This window comes from Pteropus medius, unplaced genomic scaffold (genome assembly GCF_902729225.1).
Source record: "Pteropus medius unplaced genomic scaffold, Ma_sr-lr_union100, whole genome shotgun sequence".
NCBI lineage: Eukaryota > Metazoa > Chordata > Mammalia > Chiroptera > Pteropodidae > Pteropus > Pteropus medius.
Window position 1 is genome coordinate 92145 of NW_024351569.1, and position 23906 is coordinate 116050.

Here is a 23906-nt window from a genome sequence, read left to right on the forward strand (position 1 = left end):
ACAACCTTGAATAAGGTGGGATAAGTTAACAACAGAACACGTCATTCATTACACATCAGTGTGAACAAATTCAAGTTTAATAAAAACATATTAAGTTCAAATAGTTTAAGTGAAGCGTGACAAAAACAATGTGAGCTTTTGCAATTTACAAATTACAAGCAGTCAAGCAGCATTCAGGTTCTTCTGGTATAATAATCTGAGCATGGTGCTATGGCTTTCAAGACTGAGGCTCACTGTTTAGTACACAAGGATGTTCCTAAATTTCATGCACTTAAAATGACTTGTCTATACTTTCTTATATATCTCTAAAGACTTTTTAATACCTACAGCACCTGGTATTCTTAAGTGATCTCCTATCCAAGTACTAACCAGGCCCGACTTTACTTAGCTTCCAAGATCAGACGAGATTGGGCACGTTCAGGGTGGCATGGCCGTAGATTCTAAAGACTTAATTCAACCACATCATATAATATTCATATAATATTCAACCATGGCTATGAGAAAACATCAGAATTTCAATGAATCCCACGTTATTTTTCTCAGAGAGCAATGCTCCTTTTTACATTAATACAAAGAATAATGACCTGAATACCTACATCACGGTGTCTTCCATCAACATTCTGAGCACAAACATCTCTATTTCGATTTTCTTCATATGTTGTACATCACAGTGCCCTCAATCTTGAAGGGAAAAGTAGATCGGAGGGCATTCCAGCTAATACACAAAGGCTCTCAAATCTTTGAGAAAGCAGCAATCGACACCATAATTCATATACACACTGGGCCTAAAAACAGCATGAAGTGATTTGATAGTGGAATATTTCCTTTGCAAAAAACCTCAAGTACTGTCAATATAAAAAGGCACATTAATTCTACCTGTTCGAACATCCATCTCCTTGAAGCATATTAACATTTTTTAAACTTTTGCATTTGTATTCTATACAAATATTCTGGTTTAGTGTATCTGAAAAGTGTTCTTGACTTACCAGTTTCTAATGTCAATTTTGTAATATTTCAGATGTGATTTTTGATTAAATATTTCTCCGCATTGTTTTTTCACATCTTTAGTCTCTTTGTAGCATGAATTCAGTGTTTTCTGAAGTGTATAGTTTGGACAAAGGTCTTTCAAGTATTAGAGACTTTCTCGCCAGTAACTATTGTGATGTCGAGGCTGTAGGTCCAGATATAGGGCTTCTCACATTCTTCAGAGACGTTTCTCTCCACTATCAATTCTATCATGATCAATAAGAGTTGGAAACCAATTAAGGCTTTGCTACATTCTCTACATTTGTAAGGTTTCTTTCCATTATGAATTTTCTCATGTTGAGTAAGACGTGAACACTGATTAGTCTTTGCCACATACATTTGTAAGACTTTGCTCATGTATGTATTGAGATGTATTCCAAAAAAAAATTTACCACAATCTCTACAATTTTGACACTGCTCTGCAGTTATGTATTCTCTCATGTTGAATAAGATGTGAATGCTGCTGAAAGGATTTGCCACATTTTTCACAATTGTTAGGCTTCTCTCCAGTATGAATTTGAATTATCTCATATGAAGTGAAAGAAGCCAATCTGAAAAGGCTAAGTACTGTATGGCTTCAACTATATGACATTCTAAAAAAGGCAAAATAATGGAGATAGAACTATACCCTTTGGGGGTAATGATGTGTCAATGTAGCTTCATCTATGTAACAAATTTACCACTCTGGTGGCAGATGCGGAGAAGAGGGAGACTATGCATGTGGAAACACTATGAAACTTCAATTCTGCTGTGAACCTCAAACTGCTCTTAAAGACAAAGTCAAGCTCAGACTTCTGCTTCTCTGAAATATGTTCTAGGGTCCATATGTCTCTCTAGTGGTTCTTTACTCATTCCAAAATATCTATGTATCTGCTAATCAAAAAAGCCAAAAACAATAAGACAGCACTTCACACCAAATATGAAGACCACTATCAAGAAAACAAAAAATCAAGCGTTGAACCAATGGTGAGAAATTAAACCCTTATGTAGTCGGATGAATTGTAAATCGGGGCAAATTGTAAGAACACAGTATGGTGTTTCTCAAAAATCAAACGTAGAATAATCCTAAAATGCAGCCAACCCACTTCTGGGTAAGATATTTTGATTACAGCCTCATAAGTGTCATGGGGCAGAGCGTGGAGAGAAAAACCCAGGGGCGCACACTGTGAGTACGTAACTGCTAACTTGTATATTATTTGAACCCAACATGTAAGAAAATTGTCATAGATTCCTTTGAGCTTGAGAGCGCAATGGTGCATTGCCTGTTTCTCTTATGAAGTATAGTACAAAGATGGGATGAAACTGTGTTGGTATAAGAAACATGATTCATTCAGGGTTATGAAAAGTAATTAAATTTTATTCATTAAAACATGAGCCCTAAGATATATTCCCAATGAACCTGGCAAAACATAATACCAGCACTTTGGTGAGAACCATACACACATACATACTATTCTGCTTCTTTTGAATAAGCTTCCCTCTCAGGTACCTGCTCTTTCTCTATAATTTCCATGAATAAGACAAATTTTCCATGAATTTTGATATATAAGTTATTGCCATTCAAAGGAGAAAGTCACCACTTCTTCTGCATCACTTCTAACACTAATCACCCCCTAATCACCTATCGTTCTCCTCCTATGAAAAGCTCAACCTTCATGTCCAGACCTGCACTTTTTCATGGTGGGTGGAGCCTTGTATCCTGACCAACATAACCTGTCAAACGACAGGCACCCTGTGCTTAGTAAATATGAAGACTAAGAACAGTTTTCCATTATTCTCTGCCTTCCCTGATGCTAGTTCATAGAACAATGAATGTCATATTCAGTGTCCTTGTTCTACTGGGAAACACAGCAAGAGCCCCCTGAAGTAGGCTCTTTCATCATATGGATTGCTTCCCAGAGACTAGAATGAAAGGCCTGGAAGGAAGTCATAAGTTCAACAGACTTTGGACTTAAGGTTAAATTTCATAACCACACAGTCTTTTAAAGAAAATAAAACTAAATGTTATAAACAGTGAAGAAAATGGGCTGTTTGTACACGTCCTTGTTCCTATGATATATAACGTGTCTCAAGCTTTAATACAAAATCTGTAATGTTTCTGCAGTATGTAATGTCTTAATTTCAAAGAACTGGGGACTTAGCTATTTCTAGTATGGATTATTGACTGAGGAGCTGGTTTTGAGAACTGGTTAAATAATTTACTTACTATCTTCATTACAAATGCACGAATCCTGAGGACACACTCTTGCTTAGTTAGTATTTCCATGTTCATTAGTATAATTTCTGCCTTCCATTGTCATTACACAAAACATGTATATATTTGATGAAAAGCCTTATGACGTTCACTACATCTGTAAGGTTACACTCCAAAATATTATCTTCTGATGTCCCAGTTTTACCTTTTATGAAAGCAATAACACGCACATTACTTTTGCACGGTTTCTCAAATTCTGCTGTCTAAAGACTGAAAGGCTTGGATAAAGGTTCTGACACATATTTATATAATTTCTCTTCACTGTGGAATCTGGTCTTTAAAGATACGTGAACTCCAATGGCTTTGCCACACTCATTGAACTGTAAGGAATCATTCCACTGTTCCCAATCATTTATCTTTGGAAACTTTGTCACACAATAATGTGTGGTATCTCTCCAGAACATATATTCTTATAGCTACCAAAGAGTTGGTCCTAATTTAAAATTTTGCCACGTTCACAGCATTTCCAAGTATGAACTATTTACTGAATCCTAAATTGAAGGCAATACCTAAAAGCCCTGCCAAATCCACTACATTTCTAAATCTTTTCACCAGTATGGAGTATCTGATGCTAAGCTTCTTTGAATTCACACTAGTGGCTTTGCCATACTCAATACTTTTTAAGGTTTTCTACAGAATGTGTTCTCTGATGAATCACAAGGTGTGATTTGTTTTGAAACACCTTGCCACAGTTGTTACATTTGGAAGGTTTCCTTCCATTATGGAGTGACTGATGGAAAGTGAGGTCTGAATTAACTCGAAACGCTTTGCCACACTCATTACATTTGTAAGGTTTTACTCCATTGTGAATCATCTGATGTCTTGCTAGGCTTGAAAAAACACTAAAGGCTTTGCCACATTCACTGCATTTGAAAGGTTTCTGTCCAGTATGGATTCTCTGATGTATAGTTAGGCTTGATTGCGCACTAAAGTTTTTGTCACACTCATTACATTTGAATGGTTTCTCTCCATTATGAATTATCTGATGACTAGTTAGGCTTGCATGGACACTACAGGCTTTGCCGCACTCATTACATTTATAAGGTTTTCGTCCAGTATGGATTCTCTGGTGTTTAGTGAGGTTCGTATGTACACTAAATTCTTTACCACACTCACTACATTTGTATGGCTTCTCTCCAGTATGAATTATCTTATGACTAGTTAAGCTTGCACGGACACTATAGGTTTTGCCACACTCATTACATTTGTAAGGTTTCTCCCCACTATGAGTTACCTGATGGTAAGCTAGGCTTGCATGAGCTATAGGCACACCCTTGCCTCATTACGTTACAGCCAAGGTTTCTCTCCAGTATGCAACCTCTGGTGTGCATTTAGGCTTGAATGGGCACTAAAGTCTTTGCCACACTCATTACATTTGAATGGTTTCTTTCCACTATGAATTATCTGATGACTTGTTAGGCTTCCACGCTTTACCTAAAGAGCTTTTCCCACGTACCATTACATTTGTAGTTTCTCTCTCCCGAGTATGCAATCTCACAGTGTATGAATTAGGTTGAATGCCTGCGAAGGCTTTCCACGCTCATTTGTAAGCGTTCTCTCCCACTATGGAGTTAACTGTGAGGTAGTGAAGTTAGGTACCGCGGACTAGGCTTTTACACTCACTACAGGCCTGTGGTTCTCCCATTATGGATTCTCTGATGTATGGATTGGAAGCAGGTTGGCACAAGTCTTGCCACACTCATTACATTTTGTAGTTTCTTTCACTTTCATGAAGACCTATCTGATGACTTATTGGGCTTCCACGTACACTAAAGGCTTTGCCACACACATTACACTTGTAAGGTTTCTCTCCAGTATGGATTCTCTGATGAGTAGTTAGGCTTGAATATGCACTAAAGTCTTTGTCGCACTCATTACATTTGTATGGTCTCTCTCCAGTATGTAATCTCTGATGTCTAGTTAGCCTTGCATGCACAATAAAGGCTTTGCCACACTCATTACATTTGTATGGTTTTTCTCCAGTATGGATTCTCTGATGTTTAGTTAAGGTCGAATGCACACTAAACTCTTTGCCACACTCATTACATTTGAAAGGTTTCTCTCCAGTATGGATTCTGTGATGTGTAGTTAAGCTTGAACGCAATGTAAAGGCTTTGCCACACTCATTACATTTATAAGGTTTGTTTCCAGTATGAATTATCTGATGATTAGTTAGGCTTGCACGCACAGTAAAGACTTTCCCACACTCATTACATTTATAAGGCTTCTCTCCAGTATGCATTCTTTGATGTATACGTAGGTTTGAATGCACAGTAAAGGCTTTCCCACACTCATTACATTTGTAAGGTTTCCTTCCAGTATGTACTGACTGATGGTAACTGAGGATTGAAGGCATCCTAAAGGCTTTGCCACACTCATAACATTTGTAAGGTTTCTCTCCAGTATGGATTCTCTGATGACTAGTTAGGCTTGCTGCGCACTATAGTATTTGCCGCACTCGTTACATTTGTAAGGCTTCTCTCCACTATGAGTTCTCTGATGACTAGTTAACCTTGAACGCATCCTAAAAGCTTTGCCACACTCAGTACATTTGTAAGAATTTTTCCTGCATGCTTTCAGGTCTTCTGTCAGTATTGAAGGATGCCTAGAATCATTCCTATATATAGTATAAATGGTGGACTGGACACTAGAAAAAGCTCTTTGAAGTGGAGAGATGGAGGAATTATTGTTGAAAGACTTCTGAACGGCCAGATTATATTCATCAATGTTTCCTTCAGTGTGAAATATCTCCATATCAGCGCGATTTGACTGAAACCTCAGTCCAAGTTTGTTTTCAATAGGCTCCTTTCCAGCATGTTCGCTACCAAATTCACCTTTTCTATCATTGAGATGTTTTCTAGGACTTATAGGCATTCCTTTGTGATTCCTTTCATCATCTCTCTGCTGACAAGCAAAATCATGCATATGTTTCTGGATTTCCCCGAAGTAAAAATCTTTGATTATATGGCTTTCACAACTTCCAAACATCACTGTTTGATATGCTCTTCCTGCACTACTGGGTTTTGTCGTTTTTAATTTCTTGATCACATATGAAGGGCAGAGATCTACAAGAAATTTTAAAAAACATATTTACCCTATTAATTCATTTCTAAGTAAATGTATAATGTTGAAATCTAGTATTACACCACAAGTAAAGGTACACTGAACAGTTATGAAACTTTCCAAACATGACCTTTAAACTTCTAAAATAATAAACAAAATTCTTTACCAACAAAATAGTTGTCACCTGTAAATCAAATTAAGGGTAGCCTAGTTTTAAACACTGATAAAAACACTCAAGTTGTGTAAATTTATGTTAACTTTCAACAAAAAGTATTACTCCATCATTATTCCAAAATATATACCATGTTACTAACCATACTGTTATCTAATAACTGCAAAAAATATATATGTCTTCCTTCATACTTATTGGATATAAATAAATGCTGAAGTATATATAACGGTAAGTAATCCAAAACAATGTTATCTAAAGAATATATAGAGAGAGCAGTCTAAAATTATACAAGAAACATAACAGTGAGAAAATTAAGGCATCAATAAAACATGCTTAAAAAAACAAAATATTTTTCTAAATATGTCATAAAACTATCTGTACCCACGAAGTGGCACTTGAGAACATTGACATGTGTGGGGCATGTTAGTTATATTGCATAATAAACATGAAATCATCCATATGTCACAACGAAAGTTAATTTAAAAAGGATTCTAAGAACTCATGAGAAAACTAACAGTAAATAACAGGTAACCATAATACAGAAAGTGAACTCTCTCGAACTCTAAACATTCACCTACTTAAAAATAAAGAAAGAATTTCTGTTTTAGAAAGAACACACAATATGAGAAATGGAAACTACATGGGCATCACTGTCTTCCAAATATCAACGTCAGGAAAAGACACAATATTATGAAAAATATTAGAAGAAGCCAAAACTCACTATTGAGATTTTATGACTGTTCTATAACAGCTGATCCATATAGTGATTCCCTATGTATACGGGGCCGTTTATTTACCCAGTACATTGGCCCACAACATATGTAATAGAGTCTGTGCCTTAAAAATTGATTGAGGGAAGATGTGACAAAATAAAAACATAGAATACATTGCAGGCAAAAGAATATCTCATAATAAAGATGCCAGAAAGTTGATATATCTTATTAAACAAAACTAACTTTTGAGTATTCAGTACAAAATATGCAATATCCTAAGCCATCTAACAGCACTAATGTGTTTTAAAAAGCCTTGTGGGAAATTACCAATATACATTCAAATAACGGCAGTAGACTAACGAGGTTTATGGACATAACCCTTTTACATAGATGACAGAAACAAAAGTGGACCCTGGACCTAAAGACTCAGGTGACATGTTCTGAACCATAACTGCCCACCCAAGCAGTGCAGATCAAAAAGGCTTATACAAGGAGCTTGGAAAGAAATACTCCAAGGACATAAAACAGCTAAGCTGTGTCACTATTTTAATGTTGCACAGCTATCGGTCCTGAAAATGGTTTCTGGGTCATCACCTATCAAGTGTGACTTGAAGAGTTAAAAAATCTGAACACAACTATAACTTGTAAGGAGATTAAATGACTAATCAAAAACCGTTCAGGAGATAAATAACAAAAAGTCACTACAAAATTCTATCTAACATTTAAGAAAAACAAATACCCATCTTCCTCAAACACCTCTCAAGAATCTGAAGCAGAGGTTGGAACCCTTCGGAACTCAACCTGGGAGGCCAGAATTGCCCTAAAAGCGGTACAAAAACAATATGTGAATAGCACAGACCAATATCGCTGATGAGTAATAATAAAAAATTACCAATGAAAGCATAAACCAAGTAACACATTGAAAGGAATATCCAGCATAACTAAGGGGGATATGTCCTTGGAATGCAAGGTAGTTTCCACATGGGAAAATCATTCGATGTAATACTGCACAGTAAAAAGAACGAACAAAAAAAGGACATGATCACCTCATCTGATGCAGCAAAAGCATTGGAGAAAAGTCAGCTTTTCATGAGGGGGGAAAAAAGAAAACCTCAATCAATGAACTAGGAAGAAAAACCAAGTTCCTCAACATAAAAGATGACCTATAACACAAGCCCACAACTAATATACTGGTAAAAGAGTAAAAGCCTTTACTCTAACATCAGGAACAAGAGAGGGATGCCCACTCTCAATATTTCTATAAAAAATGGTACTGGAAGTTCTCACCAGATCAAGTGGGCAAGAAAAGTAAATAAATTTGAAAGCTATGAAATAAAAATGCAAAAATCCATTTGAGTTTTATATATTAACAAAGAACAATCCTCTAAACAATTCTATTACAATACCAAATATTAAAACAAAATAACAAAGAAATAAAATAAAGTATCAATAATGTAATAAAATAAAATAAAATAAAATCCTTAGGTGTAACGTAACACAAGGAGGGGAAGATTTGTGCGCTCTCGATGAAAAACAATACCAGAAAAATGTACACAAGATACAAATAAATGCAAAGACATTCCACATTTAAGGACTGGAATATTGTCAAGGTGTCAATACTAAACAAAGCCATCAACAGAGTCAATGTAATAATTATGAAATTTGTAACAGCATTTTTTGAAGAAATAAGTCCATCCTAAGTTTCAAATAAAAGCTCAAAACTCTGTAATTGAAAAAAAACAAACTTAAGAAATAAAAATCAAAGTCTCATAGTTCCATATTTCAAAATTACAAAGCTAAACCAATCAAAATACGTAGTACTAGAATACAAAGAGCAGCAGAAAAGAGCAGTCAGGTATATATATATATATACCGAGGTATATATAATCAAATGATATTTCACAGGGTTGTCAAGACCACTCGATTAAAAAAAAAAAAAAGCCCAAGATATTCAACCAAAGATGCTGATAAATCAGGATATAAATATAAAAAAGAAATTTGGAACAATCCTTACACCACATGGAAAAATTAACAATAAAATGGACAACAAAACATAAGACTCAAAGCTATAAAATTCCTAGAAGAAAACATAGAATAACTTACATTGGATTCAACAGTAATTTATGAAATGACACAAAAAGCACAGGCAACCAAAGTAAACACAGATAAATTGAACTATGTCAAAATTACAAACTACTGTGCAGCAAAGGACATAGTCAATCGAGTAAAAAGCCAATCCATGGAATAGGAGAAAATATTTGGAAATCATATATATCAGAGAACGTTTTACTTAGTATATCATTGGTTTATTGACAAAGGATAAAGGCATGAACAGCCAGATAAAAGACATGAATAAGGAAACCTATGAGGGAAGGGTCAGAAGCTCCCATGCCCCTCCCAGCATTTTACTCTCCCCAGTCACCACAGGTTCACTAACCTGGAACACTCTCCTTTGGGGTTTTGGGGAGGTCTCATTAAATAGGAATGACTAATTAAATCATTGGCCATTGGTGATGAAACTCAATCCCTAGCCTTTCTTCCCTCCCAAGAAGTCATGGGGTGAAACTTTAGTTCTGACTCTCTAATTCTATTGTTGGCTCTCCTAACAACTAGCCTTCCCATCACTGAAGATTTCCAAAGTCACCTCACAAACAGTGATGCCACTGAAAGGGGCTGCTTATAAGACCCCCATTTCACCTTTAAGGCCCTGAAGAGACTGCAAGAACTGAGGACAAGAGACCACGTGTTGTAACAGGAGATCCCCCCATTGTTCTTTTCGCTCAGGGAATTCCAAACCTTTGGAGCTCGAGGCAGAAATGAGGACAAAGACCACATATTTATTTATGATCATAAATCACAGTATCAATAACTTCTACGATCAACATCAACAACTCCACACATCTCGATTAAAGGCAGGCGAAGGACATGAGCAGACATTTATCTGGAGATGATGTACAAACACATGAAAACGTGGTTAGTATAATTAATCATCAGGACACGCATCTGAACCATGATATCACAGCACACTCATTACATTGGTTACTACCAAAAAAACCAAAATAACATGAGTCAGAGAGGATGTGGAAAAAAGGAAATTCTAATGCACTTCTTCTGAGAAAGTAAAATGCTTTAGCTGCTATTGAACCCAGTAGGGCAGGTCCCTGAAAAGCAAACATTGAATTATCATCCCCTACAGACTGATCGTTGGTGTCCCTTAAAGTTCCAATGTTGAAATCCAATAAATCACAATCATGAGCCTGTGGGAGGTAACGGAGTTGCGAGGGCAGATCTCTCCTGAGGGGCAGTTAGGCCACGTGCACTCTACATAGATTCGGATGGGAAGACTAAAAAAAAAAAATTGTCTTCACATGTTTTCTTAAAAATAAAATTTCCGGACCTTGAGAAATTTTATAGAAATTACAAGTGCTATAAAGAACAGTGGGAAAGGAGTTTCAAAAATGAAAAAATTCAGGTAACCTGCCTGTGAAATACTATAAAATAATTAATGATTAATATGTATACCAACGTGGACGTGATGGTTCCAGACAGGATGAGTATTATTAGAAAAGACCAGTTACACCAAGACATAAAAATGCAGTGAAACTTATAAAAATATCAACAAATTATAGAAAACTAAAACGTTCAACAGAAAAACCAATGACTCTTCCACAACTATGACAAATTTAATGCTATGCCTTGGATTAAGAATGTGACATAAAAAATAAGCATAGTCTCAAGGCACTGAAAACCCAATTTAAAACTTTTACTGAATTCAACTGAAATAAGAGTAACTTAATATGCGGTACTAAGTCAAGTGAAAGAAGTAAAAAAAAAATTAAGAATATCTTTTCAATATACTCTAAAACAAGTTTAAGATTTACAGAAAAAGGCTGGTAAGCCATACCCACTGCACTAAAGAAGGAAATACCATCATATTTATCAAACAATGTCAGTTACCCAATTCCACCCTCCCACACACGGCCAATATAAAACACTAATCAAACATAAAAACTGATGACTAAATAAGTAAGATCCAAGTTAATTTATAATGCATGGGAATCTACAAGATGAATGGAGCACAGGCAAACAAATGACAGTGACTTCATTGAGGCACCTTTCAACTGAATAACCTCTCTCAATTAGAGGCTTCAATATTGTACCTGCTGAGGCAGCATGCACAGCAGCACACACAGGATGAGAACTTTGGCATGAACAAGTTTAGTCAGTAGACTCAAGGACAGGAGGCTGTGAACTTGTACAGTGTTCTCCCAGGAAACATTGTGGAAACAGTAAAGAAAATTGAAAACACATCAGTCTTGCTTTTGTGACACTTTATATCTTGGTGTCTTGGGACATGCTGACCACTTTACTGGGCCCCTCAAAGTGCTGCTTCTCTGCGTAGCAGGATAATATTGCAACATATAAGTAAAAGTATCTCCATCAAGAATTTTCCGTGAGCAAGGACACTCATTCCATAGGAGAGCCCGCCAGGAGTTGTCCATCCCCTAATTTTGCTGGATGACTCCGGCAAAAAACAGTGAATTATCAGACCCCAGCAATGTGTAGTTCATGGGCAATGTTCAGAGGCAAACCATGGAAAACTACAGAGTATGAAATCTGGAAGAGTCCATATTCCTATATGAGGTAGCATAGTGCAGAGAAAGAGGAGTACTAGGAATGGGGTCAGACACTGCAGGATCATGAGTGGACCATGCGCGCCACCACAGACCCCACGCTATAAGCCTGGGAGTTTGCAATGTGCTCCTCGTGTAGGACTGGAGACCAAAGAGTCATTCTCTCTGTCCACTTTCTCTAAAGATTTCCTAATAACCATTACAGAGATCCTACCCACTTCCCTGTAATACACACCTCTGAAGTGTGAAGAAAAAGCAAAAGAGATGTCTCAGGGACCAGAACAGGTGTCAGAGAACCAAAGAGTCCCACCTACAGTACAGAATGGAACAAATGGATAGTGGGTCCTCTCTTCTGATCAGTCCTTCCAACCACAGGAAATGAGGATGGGACCAGGATCGGTCCAGAAAGCAGAACAGCAAGGCCTCAGCTCTGTTCCGTATGGAATGAGAACCGAGCATTTGATGGAACCCAGTCCGGGAGAGACCAGGGGAACAGAGACCATTTGACACAGCCTACCCCACACTCCTGAGCTCAAGGAACCAAAGACGTCACAGGGCCACAGAACAGAGTGTTGTGATCACGATAAAGACCCAACCTTTCTGTTAAAAACGCAGCCTCAATGAGGGTGAAAAAATAAATTTTACACCTTGAAGGACGGACGAATAAGTCGGAAAGAAGAAAAATTATCTTTCAGGGACCAAGAAATAAACTGTTTGCTCACAGAACTTTCTTGCTTGGGAGGGTTTGCAAACATTATGAAGGCTGCAGCCTCCTCTCTCTCTTCCCAAGCTCTTACCTGTGTTCACACCTTCGATACGTGTCCACCAATTTGGTTTTTGTGCTGCTTTCAACTCGCTATCCAGAGTCCAAAGTGCTTTCCCTTGCTTCAAAATGGAGACAATATACAGATCAGGAACAGAAATTCCTGCACATAAGAAGAAAGGAGCATCAAGACCTGTAGTTCTGTCAGAATCCACAATCTCTGTTAAACTGAGGAATGAGAATAGTACAGACAACTTAAAAACAGTTCACAAATGTATAGACTCCTCCTCTCCTTCTGTGCATAGGGGCCAGTATCACATGCAGATACCAAACTCTCTTCATGTACTGAATCAACGCATGAAGACAGAAAACAAAGAATTAGATATTTAAGTTTGCCACAGGGCTTTATAAAAACTAAGCCTGATAACAATCCCTGATGTATCACAATGTGGGCAATCATCTGAAAAAAGGGCGAGGTTAAAGTCCTGATGCCACATTATGAAACCTTTTCATATCTCAGTAAACAAAGCTTCGATCTCAGTCACACAAACAGGGGCTCCCAGGAAGCATGTAGGGAAAAGGAAGAGACACACAAAGCATATCCTGACCCTGGATGGAAGTCATACACACCTAGGAAGAGCAGGTTCCGGTAGTTCTCCAACATCACCTCCCTGTACAAGGCCCTCTGAGCTGGGGCCAGGCATTTCCACTCTTCCTGAGAGAATTCTATGAACACATCACTGAGTGTCAACCGTCCCTGAAAGAAAACACATTTCAGCAAGGGGAAACGGTGACAGTTCTTACCTCCACACAGAATGGGAAGAGATATAATATCGATTCAGGTAGAATTTTCTGACAGATCCACATTGGAAATTTTTGAGCAAGTTACATGTCTGTAATGTTGTTTTATATTACTTTCCCGTAAAAGGTTATGATACCATGTAAATCAGGGAGGGCCTCTCGTTTTTGCAAACAATACATGAAATTACAATTAAAATTTAACACCACGCTGTCTCTACATAAGGGTTACATGTCCTACACACTGAGTGATATTCATTGTCTAGATGAACTAGAGCATGAGCAGTGTCATCAGAGATGACAAAGTCCATAGCATCTCTTAAAAAATTCAGATTCTTAAATTATGATGAGAACAACAGCCATGTTGAAGAAAAGTTTTAGAACACGTCCTATGTGCATTAGTGTACATGCTTTATGTATTTTAAGCTGTTATCAACATAACAGCTCACTGTAGACAAACCTGTTCTCATCTTAGAGGAGAATATGTGTTACAGACATTCTAAAAAACTCAGCTCAGCTTAAATTCTACGATTTGATCAAGCAAACACCTGAACTCAGGTGCTGGGGTTTAGAGCGAACCTAAAATATTAAATTTACGTAACAAGACCTCAGAAGTACACCGATAAAGCTTCTCTGAGAAAACCGGAAACAAGTTCAAGGTTAACAACACTGAGGTACATATTGAGATCATTACATTTGCACGCTCACACACATGCATATGTGATATTTTTACTTCTAGTTAAATTATTAACATTCAAGTGTAGAAGAAAATTGAGACCACAAAATGTTTAAGATATACGGATAAAAAATATAAAACTTAAATGATCTTTTACTACCTCGACATAATAAATCATATTTGAAAAGAACACCGCTACAGTCATACTCTATGGTGAACATCTGAAAGCTTTAGCTCTAAGATATGTAAAAAGGCAAGTATGTACTACAGTTCAACAAAGTACTAGCACCCTAGCCAGAGTAATTAGATAAGAAAAATAATTAAAGACATCCAAATTGAAAAGAAGTAAAATTCTCTTTTCCACATGAAACAAGCTTATATGTAGAAAACTATAAAGATTACACATTAAAAAAATGTTAAAAGTAGATAAATATTTTAGATAAGTTGCAATGAGTAATCTAAAAAAAATTTTTTTAATCCAATTTATAGTAGCATCATAAATAATTACATACATACAAATAAACATAGCCATGAAAGTGAGGGCTTATTTACTGAAAACTACAAAACATTACTAAAAGTAATCGAAGGAGGTACAGATAAATAGAAAGACATTCCTAACTCATGGATTGAAGTTGTTCAAATGCCTATGCTACCCAAAGTATTCTACGGCTTCAATGAAATCCTTATCAAAATTCCAAAAACAATTTCGGTAGAAATAGAAAAAAAAACACACTGGAATTCACATGAAATCAAACAAAAAAAAGATCCAGAAGAAACAAAACAGTCTGGAAATAAAAGTCAAAGGCTTCACTTTTTAAATTAAAAAACATCACAAAGCAAGAGTAATCAGGTCGGTGAAATACTGACATGAATTCAGATAAGTGAATTAATAGAAAAGAGAATGCCCTGAAATAAACCCTGTATATATACCAAATGATTTTCAACAAGAACGCCAGGACTCCACCATAAAGGTCAGTCCATTCAACAAACAATACAAGGAAAACTGAGTATCTACATGCAAAAGAATACAGCTGGACTCTTAACTGCATCAAACGATAACTTCTTCATGTCCAATGATACAATGCACAGGCTGAAAATGCACCCTCTGAGAAATGGATGTGAGAAAAATAACCTAAAGAATCTACAGCCTGGGGTGGCTCCATAGTGTAGTGGTTAGCACGTCTGCTTTACACACAAAAGGTCCTGGGTTCATGCCCCAAGTGGAGCCTCAGACCAGGCCCCAGGTGAGCTAGTCCCCGGGGGGGGTGGGGGTGGGGGAGCCTATGTGCCTCACGACCGTCTGGAAAGAGATACACTTTCAGAGATCCAGTTTTAAAGGGGAGATGGCAACATCGATAGGTCAGAAGTGGGGGCGGAATTAAAGAGGGGGAGGGAAAAAAACTACAACCCTCAGAAATTACAGTTCATTTCATATTTTAAAATGCATAATGGAACAAAACATCCACTGTCACCAAATTTTTGTCTGTGAACTTTACACTGCATTCCCAATCATGAAGATTCTGAAGTTAATGACTCACTCCTCTAGCTTCAAATGCATCATAAAAGCAGTTAGAAACATTTACCACTGTTGCCCCTTTTCCAGAACTGGGGTATTTGTGCCTAACAATATGTGACGACCATCTTTTATCCTAGTTGACAGAAAAGGTGAGAGTGCATCCAGCCATGGCCCTTTTCCAGAACTGGGGTATTTGTGCCTAACAATATGTGACGACCATCTTTTATCCTAGTTGACAGAAAAGGTGAGAGTGCATCCAGCCAATCCCCTTCACCCAAACGCACTGATGCGACAGGGCCTACATCCCGACTCGAATCCAAGAGAGTGAAGCCCTGCCCAAGACGATGCCCAGTGGAACCTCTTCACAAGTCCCATGTCACTGGATAACAGTGAGATGGAATCTAACCAGAGATGACAAGGACTGAGAAAGACCCAGGTTGAATGTCAACAAACATCAGACAGGACAATTCAGAGTCAGAGAAGATCAGCAAGTCAAAGGACATTCTGGAAAGGACAGGCCCAACAATCGAGAATATGACTTTACCTGAGAAAGAGCCATTGCTGACCCCTTCTTTCCTCCTCTTCCTTTTCTGGGCTTCTTCCTCAGGCAACAAGCTTCTACAAGTCAATCTGGAAAGTTGAAAATATCCTGTTTATCAACATATCCCTTCTGGTGCCACCACTGAACACACAGGGGAGACCTCACCATGTGGAAAAGACGATGTCTGCTGCCTCTGCCACAGGACACATTCAAGGACAGTAACTGCTTCTTAGAAACCAGTTAAGTGAGGTTCCCCTCCCTTTTTTTCAGACCATGCTGCCCTCTTGGTAACGCCTTCCCATATACTGCACCAGTCAGAACCTTGGCTGACCTGACACTCCCCTTCAGATCACAGACCTGGCTCTGATCTAACCTCGTGCAGGGCAGAGCCCCCTCACTTTCACCCCACACCTCATCCCCCAGTAATGACCCAGAGCTTTGCTGCTCAATGATAAAGACTAATGGCACGTGAAGCACTTTATTACTGAGACTGGGCCCAAGCCAAATGTCTCACTGACACTTTCTACTCAAGGGGCACAAAAGATGTCAGTGCAAAATGCCTCAGCAATCTATTGGGAAGCGCGATTTAGTCCCACCCAGAGGAGGCAAGACTAGCACATCTCCCACCTGCTTTTTCTTTCTCACCTTGAGGCATATGGACAAAATAATTATGTATATTTAAGGAATACAATGTGATCACTTGAAATACATATGTAAAATAATTATCACAAATGAATTAATACATCAACTCACAATGACTATTTTTTATGTCCGTGTGATGAGAACACTAGGACTTACCTCTCAGTAAATTTCAAATACGTAATACAGAGTGATTACACATACTTATGATGCAGTACTTTAGATGGTGACGTCTTACTGTAAGTTTGTATTGTCTGACCAACATCTCATTTTCTCCACTGCAAGCCCTAGTAACCACCATTCTCTCTAGCTCTGATTTCTACACAAGACAAACAGCGAGATCCTACAATACTTGTTTCTCTCTATGGCTCTATTAACTTAACACAATTTTTGCCACTTTGATCCATATTGTTCGTTCCTTTCATTTTTATAGCTGAATCGTATTTCATTGCATGTGTAAATATATGGATCACACTTATGTTCTCCATTCATCTGTCAATACTTTTAGGCTGATTCCACACCTTGCTCTTGTGAATAATTCAGTAATGCTTATGGAAGTGCATACATCTCTTCAAACTATGACTTCATTTCCATTGGATATATAATCTGAAGTGAAACCCCTCCTTCACTACTATGTTTTCCTCCCCTCTGTGTATCTACCACCATATCTTACTTCTTTTTTCTATTCTGCTCATTTTGTTCCCCTCTCCTGGTATATCAAGAATGTGAGCTAAAGTGAGAACACATGCTGGGGAGCAAAATCTCAAATGCTCCCTAGAATGACAGTTTGGCTGTTTCTTTTATGCATTTGAAATTAAGAAAGCACATAAGGTAGATTACAAGAAGATGAGCCAAAGCAAGGCAGGGATAGGTTACAGGACAGCTAAGGAGATGATGTGCCAGAAGTCATGTCTCTCCATTCATGACTATCCTCAAGATAGTCATGAATGGAGAGACATGACTTCTGGCACATCAAAGGTGTGTTAACCTTGATGCATAAGAACGGAGGTTGACTTGAAAACCTTTCTTTAAAGAAGTCACAGGCCTGAGATATGATTACCCATTCATGACTGCCTAGATAGGAACTCCTGATTCATTACACCTTGTTCCTCCACGGGCCCCTGTATTTGCTCGCCGACATCTCCCGGGAAATCCCAATTTTCTCTGAACTTCTATGTCACCCCATCCCATACTTTCACTCTACTACTTCCTTGCAAGACCTTCACTCATTCTCCACATTGGCCTCTGTTCTCTCTCTGCTCCTTTCACTTTCTCTATTCCCCAGTCCCGGGCCCTGTTTCGTTAGACCCCCTGGGCCGCACAGAAGGAGTGGGATGGAATAAGATGCCTGCCTCCCCGAAGTGCAAATTCCCAGCAGGGTGGAATGTGGGACGGAATAACAGAAGGTGGCAGAGAACAAGACAAAGTCACTCACCCAAATAAAAGGTCAGAAAAAAAAGGGATTCCAAGGGGAAGCCTGAGGAGCAGAAGGACCAGGACTGAGTGGGACGCCAGGACTGGCGGGGAGGCTGTTTCAGGTGACGGGTGCCGTCCCCAGAAACACAAGACCAGGGAGAGGACGCGGCATCTCCTGGGCCCAGATGGCCGGCGCTGCCACAGGTATCGCGAGGGCGAGGCCGGGCCGCGAATCGACCTCATGGAATGCTGTGAGGGCGCCTGACAAACGGAGAGGTCAGGGAAGGGTTTAACGAAGAAAAACAGGTGACAAGTGGGTCTACGTGGACCGAACACGGAGAAGCAGTGAGCAGGACCAGAGCCATTCCACACGCCAAGGGAAGAGCCCGACTACTACGGAGACTTGCAATTTAAACAGGGAAAGGCCGGCTGCGGGGACGATAAGGTCCACGGAGACGCCTGCCCCTGTATGAAGGAGCAGTTTGTGAAACACAGGGTTAGGGAAGAAAAACGGAAACTCACGCTGAGCAGGGTCTCCCCCACTCCCGGATCTCCGCTCCATTGTTTGCAAGAAATGGCGTGTAGGGGAAAAGCAGGAGCCCCAGGGGCGGTACCTGGTGAGAAGTCAGGCCGGCGCACTGGCCCATGGGAAAAGCGAAGAAACGCCGGTGGGGCGCAGCGAGAGAGTCCGCGGGCCGGACCTAAAGGAAGGACTGGCAGGCGCGCTGACCATAGAGGGGGCGGAGAAAATAGTCTTAGGGGCGGGACCAGGGATAGACCTCGACTGCCTATTGACCGCGATGAAAAAACTAAATCCGGCGGAGATAGGGGCGTGGAAAGAGCGGAGATCAAGCAGTACCAAACAGGACCCGTGAGAGGACGATCACGAGCAGTGTACTAAACGATTTGAAAAAAAAAAGGGCGAAATGTGTTGCTGGCGGGGCTTGATCGTTCCGGAGCTTTACTCCCAAGATTTCTTTTACGGGTGACTTTAGCTCCTGGTTGGGCTGTCTCCCGATTTTAAGTTACTATGTCTAACAGTTTTAAGAGAAAAATATTAGAGTTATGTGAGCCACTTATGTTGGAAACTACGACGTTTTCCTCCTAAGTTGGAAACGGTTTAATGCAAAACTTATTTTTGCGAGCTGGTTGCATGCAGGTTCTGCTGGTGAAGCTGAGGCAACCCAGCGGGAACTGGATTGTGGCCAAGGGGGGCGGACCCAGGAATATTTCTGCAATTGGAACTAATGTAAGCAGTTAAATTGGCAGTTGTCTGAGGATGGATTATGAACTAGAACGTGAAATAAAGAGTTCTCTTTTAGTAGAATAGGCAAGTTCATACTGACACCAACAAAAGAGCATTTTCTTTTTTAGTGCTCATTCACCGCGGAGCCCAAGACCCAACATTAAACTCGATTCCACCTGCAAGCAGTGTTAAGAATAGGTAAATCCATAGAGATGGAAAGTATATTAGTGGTGTCCAGGGAGTGGGGGAAGGGGAATGGAAGCAACTGATTCGTGCCTAAAGTATTTCCTTAGTGGCTGATAAAAATACAGTAGAACTGGATGTGATATTTGTATCATATTCTGAATGGTATACACTGAATTGCTACTAAATTGTACTTTTAACTTGGCCAACCTTATGTTATTTAAATTTCAGTTAAAAACAAATGGAGAGCTATAAGTTCCTCCAAATTATCTATCATGAATCAGTCAGAACACTTGCTGAACAAGTTAATTTTTGCCTGTCTCCGCCTCTCTGTGTCAAAATAAGAACTCTTTCCCTGTCCACTGGGTGAACTGTGTTTTTCTTTCAGGGACAATTGACGTTCGCAACTGTGGCCAACGGGTTCCCTCAGGAGGAGTGACAATGTCTGGACCCATCACAGAGGGCCTTGAGCAAACATGTCCTGTTGGAGAACTACAAAAAACTTCTGAAAATTGCTGGCTGCATTTGTGTATCTCTGCATTTTCTCTTGTGACTCTTGGAAGCTTCTGATAATCAGTCTCTGGAATCCCTGTTCTTGAGACAGTGATTAAAGCTGTTTTGATTGGGGAGCATAGGCTTCCTCATGTGACCCAGGCTTGGAACGGAAAAAGGTTGCATGATAAAATGATAGTTATTAAGAAATCAGATAACAGGGAAGACTTTCCACTTTGGTGGGCAATATTCTAAGCTCTCCTCTGTAATATTGACAGATTCTGTGAGGGAAATAGATACATTAACCTATTCTAACATGGAGGAATCGGGAACACGGACTTGAAATTCCTCGTGTCCGTTCGTACAAAGCAAAAGGACATTTTGCAGTGAAGCAGAAAATGGTTTCCTCATTTTATCGAGGTACCTTAAGTTGTGACGAAACTTTATAAGGTCATGTTTGAAGGCTCCTTAGGATTAGAAATTATAAAGCAGAAAATATATGCCACCTGTTCCCAGTGCTGCTGGGATTTCTTCACCACATTACAGGATCTCCACTACTTTCTTCACAAAGTCGACGGATGAGGCAAGAGCGGAACTTAAAAAATAACTCATCATAAAATTGCTCAGCATGTGCACAGACTCTCCCAGGCCCCAAAGCAATGGAAGAGCAGGCAGACCCCACTGGCACGCACAGGCCAAAGGGAGGATGTTGGCCCCCTCTGGAATGTGACGGACATCACGGAAAAGGTGGAGAGAATCCCTACAGGATGTTAGAACAAGGGACATGTTGAAGAGACATGTCCCTCTGTGACAGCAACAGAAAGGAACATGGGCTTCTCAGATCCTTTCCACTGAAGCAGAGCATCCCAATTGACATTTTAAGGTCTGGTTTCCTCCGTGACATTTGGCCCTCTTATCTGTGTCATCTGCATCCTTCATTCTCACCTACCTGAGTGGATGGACAACGCGAAATAAGTTAGAGCTATTGCTGCTTAGTCTTTCATTTCTTTGAAAAATTTGCATATCATTTGTGCCGAGATGTCCAGTAGAAATTTAATATACTTGAACATACCTTATTACTATGATTCTTATGAAGTAGAGTATGTCTGTGACATGACTGTGGAAGATAATGGAAGTTTACAGGGACAAAGCCTGATAGATTAAAGCCTCTACTTCAAAAGCCAGTTACCTTGCTTTCTTTTCCCTGGGCAGCAGAGAACAGAAGGCACATGAGACACCATCGGCCATGTGTGCATTGTGGACCATGCAGCCTGGGCTGCAGAGCCAGATGATGGGCTCCTCGGGGTGCAAAAGAGTCTATGAGTTGAAGATGAATGAAGGTCGTCATGTTGAATGTCTTATCATAGAGAATGACTGAAACCACCACGAGAATAACTGCATTCAATGAAGATATAAGTAGCTGCAGATGAAAGTTCAAGTCCTTAGCTGTGGTGTTTAAAACTCTTTCATTGCCTAAGAGGTGTGGCATGCAACATTTTGGAAAGAAAAATGAAGAATTGGTCAAGAAAAATTGATGAAATGATGAAAATAAATTTATTTCACATTAATCACCTCACAATAAATTATGTAAAAAGTACATATTTGAACTTTTAATTGATAAGCAATATTGGAGAGAAGGCTCTGGGACAAAGAACAAAAGTATTCTAGAGAGCTGACCTTGACTCTCATAAGAAGAAAAGAAAACAAGTAGATGAAGACAACCTCGCTGGGCAGGAACGTCAGTAGTAGGGAATCAGAGGTCACAGGCTACAAACCCACAGGTTTTTGGAGGAAAAGTAGACAGAGCCTCTGACCCAGGACAGAACCTGCACCTGGGAAGCTGCCATTTCATCCTCATCCTACTACTACTCTAAGCTGTTTGCTCGCAGGATGGTACGTGAGGAACCATGGCGGCATCTTGAGAATGTGCATCTAGGGGCATCAACACAACCCCTTCACCTGCTTTCACCGCATTCACAAGCAAAAGAACCTTGAAATGCCAAAAAGGCCACCTGCTCCTGTCCATTGTCACAGGAGAGAGTCAGGGACAATGAGATCCTATGTAAAGACCAAACTATGAGCTTTTTTCTTTCCTATCTACCCGTGCTCTCCCTTCCACAGACGTCCAAAGATTCCCACGGCAATGAGAACGAGGGCTGCTCTCTTGGCCCCCCATAGCCCTCTGCACCCTATTACCTGCCCTTGACCAAAGTCTGTTCCCATTTCTCACAAAAGTGTCCAGGAATCCTTCTGCCAATCACTGGCCTCGCCTTAGTATCATCTGGAACAACTCGTTAACACAACGATGATGCTCCACCCAGATCAGTTGTCCAATCTGTGGGGTGTTGGGCTCAGGTGATGTCATGTCTTAAAACTCCTCACATGACGTAGTAGGAACCCACATGGGAACTTTAGCTTGAATGAGCATGCAGATCCCTTGGGATTCAGGGCCCACTCTAAGACTGCACACCTCTGTAGTCTGAAGGGGGCCCATGAAATGACATCTGTAAGTCTTTCTTGGTGGTGCTGATCTTGCTCTCTCAGACCTGTTTCAGCAGCACTTCATTTCTTCCTCTTATTATTGCTTTCTTTTGTTTGCTTTTAGTTTTTCTTTCTGTTTTTTTGTTTTTTTGAAAATGTCCTTATAGAACAAAAGCTAAATATATGTGAATAGTAGGCATACTGAAAGGGAGTGTACAGTAGTGGTCCAGAGGGATTTTTCGTTATAGTGTCTAATCAATTTATTTTTGTAAAAGCGTAGTGTTTTAAAATTATAGATAACTGCTCATCAGTTTTCCAAAGTGAATATACGTTGTACTTTCCTTGTCCGCAATATATGAGAATTCTAATTCCTCCACTTTCTCACTGATGCATAGTGTTACCATAGTTTTGAATTGAGCCATTCTAGAAAAGAGAAAGAGCTATCTCAGTATAGTTTCCCTGGTGATTACAACGAATGCATTTTGAATAATGTGATGTATATAACTGGAGAGGGAGAGGGGCAAAAGGGAAGGGGGAGAGGGGAAGGGATGGAAGGAATGGATTAGAATAATATTGTCCCTTAAAAAATTTCATAAGCAACACCATGGATGAACCTTGAGAATATTATCTAAGTGAAATAAGCTAGACACGCAAAGAGAGTGATTGTATGATTTCAATTTTACCTAGAATTTAAAATGTCAAACTCATAAAAGCAAAGAGGAAAATGGTGGTTTCCAGGGTCTGAGGTGGGGAAAATGGACAGACGTTGGTCAAAACGTCTCAAATTTCAGTTATGTAAGATGAATAAGTCTGGGGATCTAATGTACAGTTTGAGGACTATAGATAATGATACCGTGTTGTGTGTTTGAATTTTCTAGGAGAGTAGTTTAATGTCCCTCACACACATACTCCCGTCTTTTCAAAGCCTGCTCAACAGAGACTAATTCCCAGAGTTCATATAATTTTAATCTATTTAAGACAATTTTGTGCCTTTCATAACATAAAGTAACAAGTAATTTAATGTAAAACCTTAGAATTTTCTGGAAAAATTATATTAGAAGCTATTTTATTCTTTAAAGGGTAAAAAAGTATTAATGAAAACTCTTCCGTACATAGATGACCCATTGGGGGGGAGGGACATCAATACTCACACAACAGAGAAAGAAAACTGGCCCCAATTTACAGAAGCCCAAGTCTCCTGTAAATCACTCCTTCCTCTCACTGATGCCGCAATCCTGAATTCAACCATTTAACCACTTACTGTAGACCAAATATTTCTGAATGGTAGGGGCC

At 39.4% G+C, this 23906-nt stretch overlaps 1 long non-coding RNA gene and 1 pseudogene across 1 annotated transcript; one reads left to right on the forward strand and one right to left on the reverse strand.

The window, feature by feature from the left end:
- Nucleotides 1–320: 320 nt before the first annotated feature.
- On the reverse strand, nt 321–439 carry LOC120587059 (uncharacterized; annotated as a pseudogene).
- An 18630-nt stretch (nt 440–19069) lies between these two features.
- On the forward strand, nt 19070–21714 carry LOC120587057 (uncharacterized). The gene is made up of 3 exons (XR_005648859.1): nt 19070–19460; nt 19586–19655; nt 20029–21714. It is a non-coding gene; the product is annotated as an uncharacterized LOC120587057 (long non-coding RNA).
- Nucleotides 21715–23906: the final 2192 nt, after the last annotated feature.